The sequence below is a fragment of the Spinacia oleracea genome, chromosome 3 (genome assembly GCF_020520425.1).
Source record: "Spinacia oleracea cultivar Varoflay chromosome 3, BTI_SOV_V1, whole genome shotgun sequence".
Lineage (NCBI taxonomy): Eukaryota > Viridiplantae > Streptophyta > Magnoliopsida > Caryophyllales > Amaranthaceae > Spinacia > Spinacia oleracea.
In genome coordinates, this window is record NC_079489.1 from 29,722,262 (window position 1) to 29,729,347 (window position 7,086).

A 7,086-nucleotide genomic window follows, 5' to 3' on the forward strand; every position below is an offset into this window, starting at 1 on the left:
ATTATAATTAATTATGAAAATCAAATTAATTCTAAATTATTCTAATTTTCAACTAATTAATCATAATTACAAATTAGATTGCATAATTAACAAGGCTAGGCATTCAAACTTGTTAAACATATACAGTAGGTCAATCAAAAATTCAAGATTTATCAACAAGAATCGCAAATATTTAATTTAACATCTTAAATTTACGAAATTTTGCATTCGAAAAACTAAAACCTTCGAAAAGTCATAGTTAGGCTTCGAATTTGAGAATTCTGGGTTCGGCAGAAAAATACTAATTTTGTCAAAATTTTAGAATGCCTTTTACATGCGGAATTGACACAAAAATTACTCGATTTGGATGAGTAACGAAGAAACTGCCGAAAAACTGCGTACGTATAATTAAATAAACGCAATTTGCAATTAATTAACAATTACGAAAATTAATCACCCCTTTTAATTCTTGCAAATTTGTAATATTTAACCATGTTCATGCAATTTAGATTATGAAAATAATAAGAGGCTCGTGATACCACTGTTAGGTTATGATACATATGACAATTCATAAATCATGCGGAAACAACCATTAAGCCAGGAATACATATTATTTACACATAATCATATAGCATAATTTAGATGCATACTCTTTGTTGCGTGCCTTCCCCAGCTGCGCCCGAACCGAACAAGAACAAGTCTTTAGGACTCCAAGTGTCGTCCCTCCGTAGATAGTCCACAGCACGTCCGGATCCGCCTTAAGATTGACCAACTAGAATCGCCCCTAAGGTACTATAAATTTTCGGCACTTTTGAGCAAGATGTGTGACTGAATTTTTCTCTCAAAAACTCACTTTGAATACTTGAATAACTCGTTGTAAATTGTGAACCCAGGCCACATATTTATAGGGGTATGGAAAGAGAATTGGAATCCTATTAGGATACGAATTAATTAAATTAGAATTATAATAAAACTCTTATTTAATTAATTTATCAAATAGAATTAGGAATTTAATCATTAACTGAATTCTGCACGTTTTAGGTTTCGTATGCGAACACAAACACTTACGCGAGCATGACCCGCAAGCGTGCATGTCATGCCCGCGCACAGCCCACACGGCCGCACGGCCCACGCGAGCTACAAGCCCACGCGAGCTGCAGCAATGCTCGCAGCCCACTGCTCGCAGCTGCGCGCGCTGCGCGCGCTGTGCGCGCTGCCACGGCCTGCTGGGCCTGGCCTTGCGCTGGGCCTGGCGTGGCCTTGGCTGTTCGTGTGGCGCGCTTGGCTTGCTGGGCGATGGCCTGGCTTCGTGCTGGGCCCTCGTCCGGCAGGCCTCGTCCGATGCTTATTCGTACGATACGCTTCCGATTAAATTCCCGATTCCGGAACATATTTCCGATACGAAAAATATTTAATATTTTCGATTCCGGAATTAATTTCCGTTTCGAACAAATATTTAATATTTCCGTTTCCGGAATTATTTTCCGATTCTGACAATATTTCCGTTTCCGGCAATATTTCCGATTCCGGCAATATTTCCATTTCCGATAATATTTCCCGATACGTACCATGTTTCCGTTTCCGGCAACATCTACGACTTGGATAATATTTATATTTCCGATACGATCCATATTTCCGTTTCCGGCAATATCATCGTTTCCGGAGTATTCATTTCTTGCCTGTGACGATCTCAGCTCCCACTGAAACCAAGATCCGTCGATTCCGAATATCCATAGATGGAGTATTTAATGCCATTAAATACTTGATCCGTTTACGTACTATTTGTGTGACCCTACGGGTTCAGTCAAGAGTAAGCTGTGGATTAATATCATTAATTCCACTTGAACTGAAGCGGCCTCTAGCTAGGCATTCAGCTCACTTGATCTCACTGAATTATTAACTTGTTAATTAATACTGAACCGCATTTATTAGACTTAACATAGAATGCATACTTGGACCAAGGGCATTATTTCCTTCAATATATTAGTGTATTCAAAGAGTGAAGAAGATCATGCTGAACAATTAAGGTCTGTGTTGAGTACATTGAGAGACAACCAGTTGTACGCCAAATTCTCGAAGTGTGAATTCTGGCTGGAGAAGGTTGCATTTTTGGGACATTTTGTATCTAAAGAAGGAGTTGCAGTGGACCCTGCAAAGACCAAAGAAGTTAGTGAATGGCCTACACCTAAGAGTGTCACGGATATTCGAAGCTTTCTTGGTTTAGCTGGATATTATAGGCGTTTTGTGCAAGACTTTTCTAGGATAGCCAAACCAATGACGACCTTGATGAAGAAAGAAGCTAAGTTTGAGTGGAATGATAAGTGTGAGGAAGCATTCCAAGCCTTGAAGACGCGATTGACAACCGCGCCAGTGCTAACTCTGCCAGACAAAAGTGGTACTTACTATGTATATAGTGATGCGTCGAAGAATGGTTTAAGATGTGTATTGATGTAGAATGGGAAGGTGATTGCATATGCGTCAAGACAGTTGAAGATGTATGAATCCAATTACCCTACCCATGACTTAGAATTAGCTGCCATAGTGTTTGCATTGAAGATATGGCAACACTATCTGTATGTTGTGAAATGTAAGATATTCACGAATCACAAGAGTTTGAAGTACATTTTCACACAAAAGGACTTGAATATGCGCCAAAGAAGGTGGTTGGAATTGATCAAAGACTACGATTTGGACATCCAATACCACGAAGGAAAGCAAATGTAGTTGCAGATGCCTTGAGTAGGGAATCAAGCCATAGTGTGAATGCGTTAGTAGTTGCTAACTAGCTGTGCAAAGATATGCAACAATTGAATCTGGAAATCGTGAGTGGTGAATTTCTGGAGGAATGATGAATGCATTAACTATCCAACGGTCAGTGTCTAATGAAATCAAAGAGAACCATGCTAGAGATGTTAAGTAAGAGCGAATCAAGGAGAAGATCGATTTCGCAAGGAAATGAAACGAATTTCAAGATCCACGGGGATGAAAGCTTGAGGTACAAAGGAAGGTGGTGTGTGCCTCAAAAGTTTGGTGAATTGAAGGAAAGGTTGATGAAAGAAGGTCACAATATGTTAGCTATAATAACCATTAGAACAACTTAACTAGATATTACGTATATACGAACTGAACAAACCACTGCTCTAAAAGACAATTTCGCGCTACCTCCGATGTAGTAGATCACTTGTGGTTGCCCTCCAAGGTTAACACGCCACCAAGGTTTGTGTGCACTCACAAGCCTCAGTTGGAGACCATAATACTTTCTCAGAAGAACAGAATAGTGTTTGAGAATTTGAGAGAGAATGCTTGAAACGATTTCTGTGAATGTGTTTTTATGAAGAACAGAAGAGAAGTATTTATAGGGGAGCTGCAACAGTCATAAATGGCTAGTAGTAGAGTAGTTGAGTGGTTACCACATTTACTAGGTGATTAAGGGGCAGTTAAAACATCATTTAGTGTGGGTTAATGAGACAATTACGGAATTAATGGTTGATTAATTCTTTATGCCCGTTAGAACTAATTAAGACCACTTTTGACCAAAAAGAATAACCCTGCGCACAAAACCCACCCCACCCCCGCGAATCGCATTCGCCAAGTACCAATTACCAAGGCCCATGGCCCACGACCCGACCCGCGCGCGCGCGTGTGTGTTGTGTGTCCACCCATTCCACTCTCATGCTTTCTTAAGCAAATGATTCCCTCAAGTCCCCAAATATAAACAATAAATGTAGATTGTGTTTTTCCCATGTGGGACTTTTCATATTCCCACATTTTCCCATTTCCCAATCATTTTCTTTTGTATTCTCACTAGGATTTCCAGCAATCCCCCACAGGTCCGAAGATGAGAAGAAAAAAAAGAAAGAAATGAAAGAATTGAATTTCTAGGCAAAACAAACAATTGAATAAGTATCAATGTCTTGCGACTTGAATTGACACTTAGTGACATTCAAGCTAGGATTTCTTTCCTACCAAGTGACTTTCGTTTTGAACTTAATAGGAGGTTAGAAACTCGTTACTCAAAGCACACAATTGAACATGTATAATATTCTGAATCTCCACCAATAAAAGTGACGCATTATAATGGCCATACCTCCATAACCTGGATGCTCATAGGTGCTCCAGAGAATAGCCCATGCATTTCTCATAGGAAGTGGCCTCACTTCCACACCTAAGTAGGTGAAACCCATCAAGTGTGAACTACATCACACCACCAAATATATGGATATGGGTTCATTAAGAGCCGTATGCTCAACCTCGTTCAATAATAGCAAGCACATCAAAAACATCTAAGGGATGGACAAAAAAAAATTGTGCTTCTAAATTATCACATAATGTTCCCCTTTGAACTCATGGTGAGTAGGAGTTCATTACCTTACACTTCATCCAATGGGTCTCAAGCCCACCCCCTCCGGCGTTTCCAAAACTAGTTTCTTACACAGGCCTTTCGTTAACGGATCTGCGATATTCTTTTTAGACTTTACATAGTCTAGTGATATCACTCCACTTGACAGCAATTCTTTGACAGCCTTGTGCCTCAAACGAATGTGTCTCTTCTTCCCATTGTAGGCTAGGTTGTTTGCCACGGCAATAGTAGATTGAGAATCACAGTGAAGTGCAATTGAAGGAGCTGACTTCCCCACAGTGGAATATGTGCAAGCACGTTCCTCAACCATTATGCCTCATGACCTGCCAATTCAAGAACAATAAACCCAGATTCCATAGTAGACATAGCAGTACAAGATTGCTTACAAGATTTCCAAGAAATAACTCCACCCCCTAGGGTGAATACATAACCACTAGTGGAGTTGACTTCATCATTCCCGGATACCCAATTGGCATCAAAAAATCCCTCCAACGCTCATGGAAACTTGGAGTAGTGCAATCCCCAATCCATGGTGCCCCTTAGGTACCTAAGCAACCGCCTCAAAGCACCCCAATGCTCATTGCTTGGGTTATGAGTGTACCTGCTCAATCTACTTACAGAATAGGCAATGTCAGGTCTAGTATAGTTCATGAGAAATATAACACTACCAATAATTTTAGCATACTCAGATTGATAAACAGGATCACCTTTGTTTTTCTTTAAATGGATTCTTATATCATAGGGGGTCTTGATTGGATCGACATCGAATGAATCAAACTTTTTAAGAAGTTTTTCAACATAGTGAGCTTGAATGAGACATATGCCATTTGGAGTTCTAATAATTTTTACTCCCAAAATCACATCTGCCTCACCCATGTCTTTCATTTCAAATTTTGAACTCAAAAGTTCTTTTGTTTCATTCACTCGATCCAAATCAGTACCAAAAATTAGCATTATCATCCACATAAAGACAAATAATCACACAACCAAAAGAATCATGTTTATAATAAACGCAAGAGTCACCTTCATTTACATGATATCCATTACCAGTCATTGTCTTGTCAAACTTGTCATGCCACTGCTTAGGGGATTGCTTAAGCCCATACAATGACTTGACCTTTGTTCTCTTGACCTGGGACAACAAAACCTTCAGGTTTAACCATATAAATCTCTTCATCTAAATAACCATTCAAAAATGCAGTTTTCACATCCATTTGATGCACAACAAGATCATGAATTCATGCAAGAGCAATTAAGGTTCTAATGGTTGCGTTACAGGAGAGTATGTATCAAAGTAATCAATGCCATGTTTTTTAGTAAAACCCCTTACCACAATCCTGGCCTTATACTTGTCAATGGATCCACATGATTTTAACTTTTCCCTAAAGATCCACGTACAAGTAATGGGCTTGCAACCTCTAGACAGATCAACCAATTCCCAAGTATTATTACTTAGGATTGACTGAAGCTCGCTATCAATAGCCTCTTTCCAGAAAACTGCATCTACTGACCTCATTGCCTCTTCATAGGTTCTAGGGTCGTCTTCTAAAATACATACATACACAAAATCATTAGTAATCAAGAAAGGTTCAGTTAGAAAAGCAGTAACGAAATCATCACCATAACCTGTTTGCTTTCTTGCCCTTTTGCTTCTCCTTGGCTCTAAATCAGACTCATTATTAGTACTGGAAGAAGGAGCAATGGGTAAAATATTAGAAGTTCTAGAAGATGGTACATCACTACTAATGCAAGAGATTTTTAAAGGAAAAGTGTTTTTAAAAAACTCAGCATCTCTTGCTTTAATAATGTTACCACTTGCATAAGAGTCGTTAGCACCTTTAACTAGAAAACGATAAGCAACACTTTGATAAGCATAACCAATAAAGATAGAATCAACCATTTTGGGACCAATCTTGTCCCTTTTGAAACTGGGTATGGCAACCTTTGCTAGGCACCCCCACATTTTCAGGTATTTCAGGCTTGGTGCTCGACCTTTCCATAGCTTATATGGGGTCTTATCCAGCTTCTTGTGAGGCACCCTATTCAAAACATGACAAGCAGAAAGAATAGATCCCCCCCCCCCCACATATTATCAGGAAGCCCATAACTAATAAGCATTGAATTCATCATATTTTTCAAAGTTCTGTTTTTTCCTTTCAGCAATCCCGTTTTGTTCGGGTGTGTATGGAGCCGTAGTTTCGTGAACTATACCATTCTGTTCACAAAACGCCTTAAGAGTGTTAGGGTTATACTCACCACCCCTATCACTCCTAAGTCTCTTGATTTTCCCGTCTAGCTGATTTTCAACTTCAGCCTTGTATTTGAGGAACATCTCCTCGGCCTCATCCTTTGACCTGAGAAGATAAACCATGGTAAATCTAGAGCAGTCATCAACAAAAGTAATGTAATACCTTTTACCACCCCTGCTCTCATAGTTTTTAATATCCCCCAAATCACTATGAACAAGTTCTGGTACTTCTGTCTGTCTATCAATTGATTTAAAGGGTTTCTTTGCAAATTTTGCTTCAACACATACTTCACATTTTGCAAAATTAGTTTTAGAAAAATTTGGAATCATGTTTAAGTTTTTAAGTCTTTTTGATTGAAGCAATATTAACATGACCCAATCTAGCATGCCATAAATCAACAGACTCAGCAATATAAGCAGAAGAAGTACTAGCTTTCTTATTCATAACTTCAATGGAAACATTAAGGTAAACAACCGTCTTTGGTTCGTCTGCTTTTTT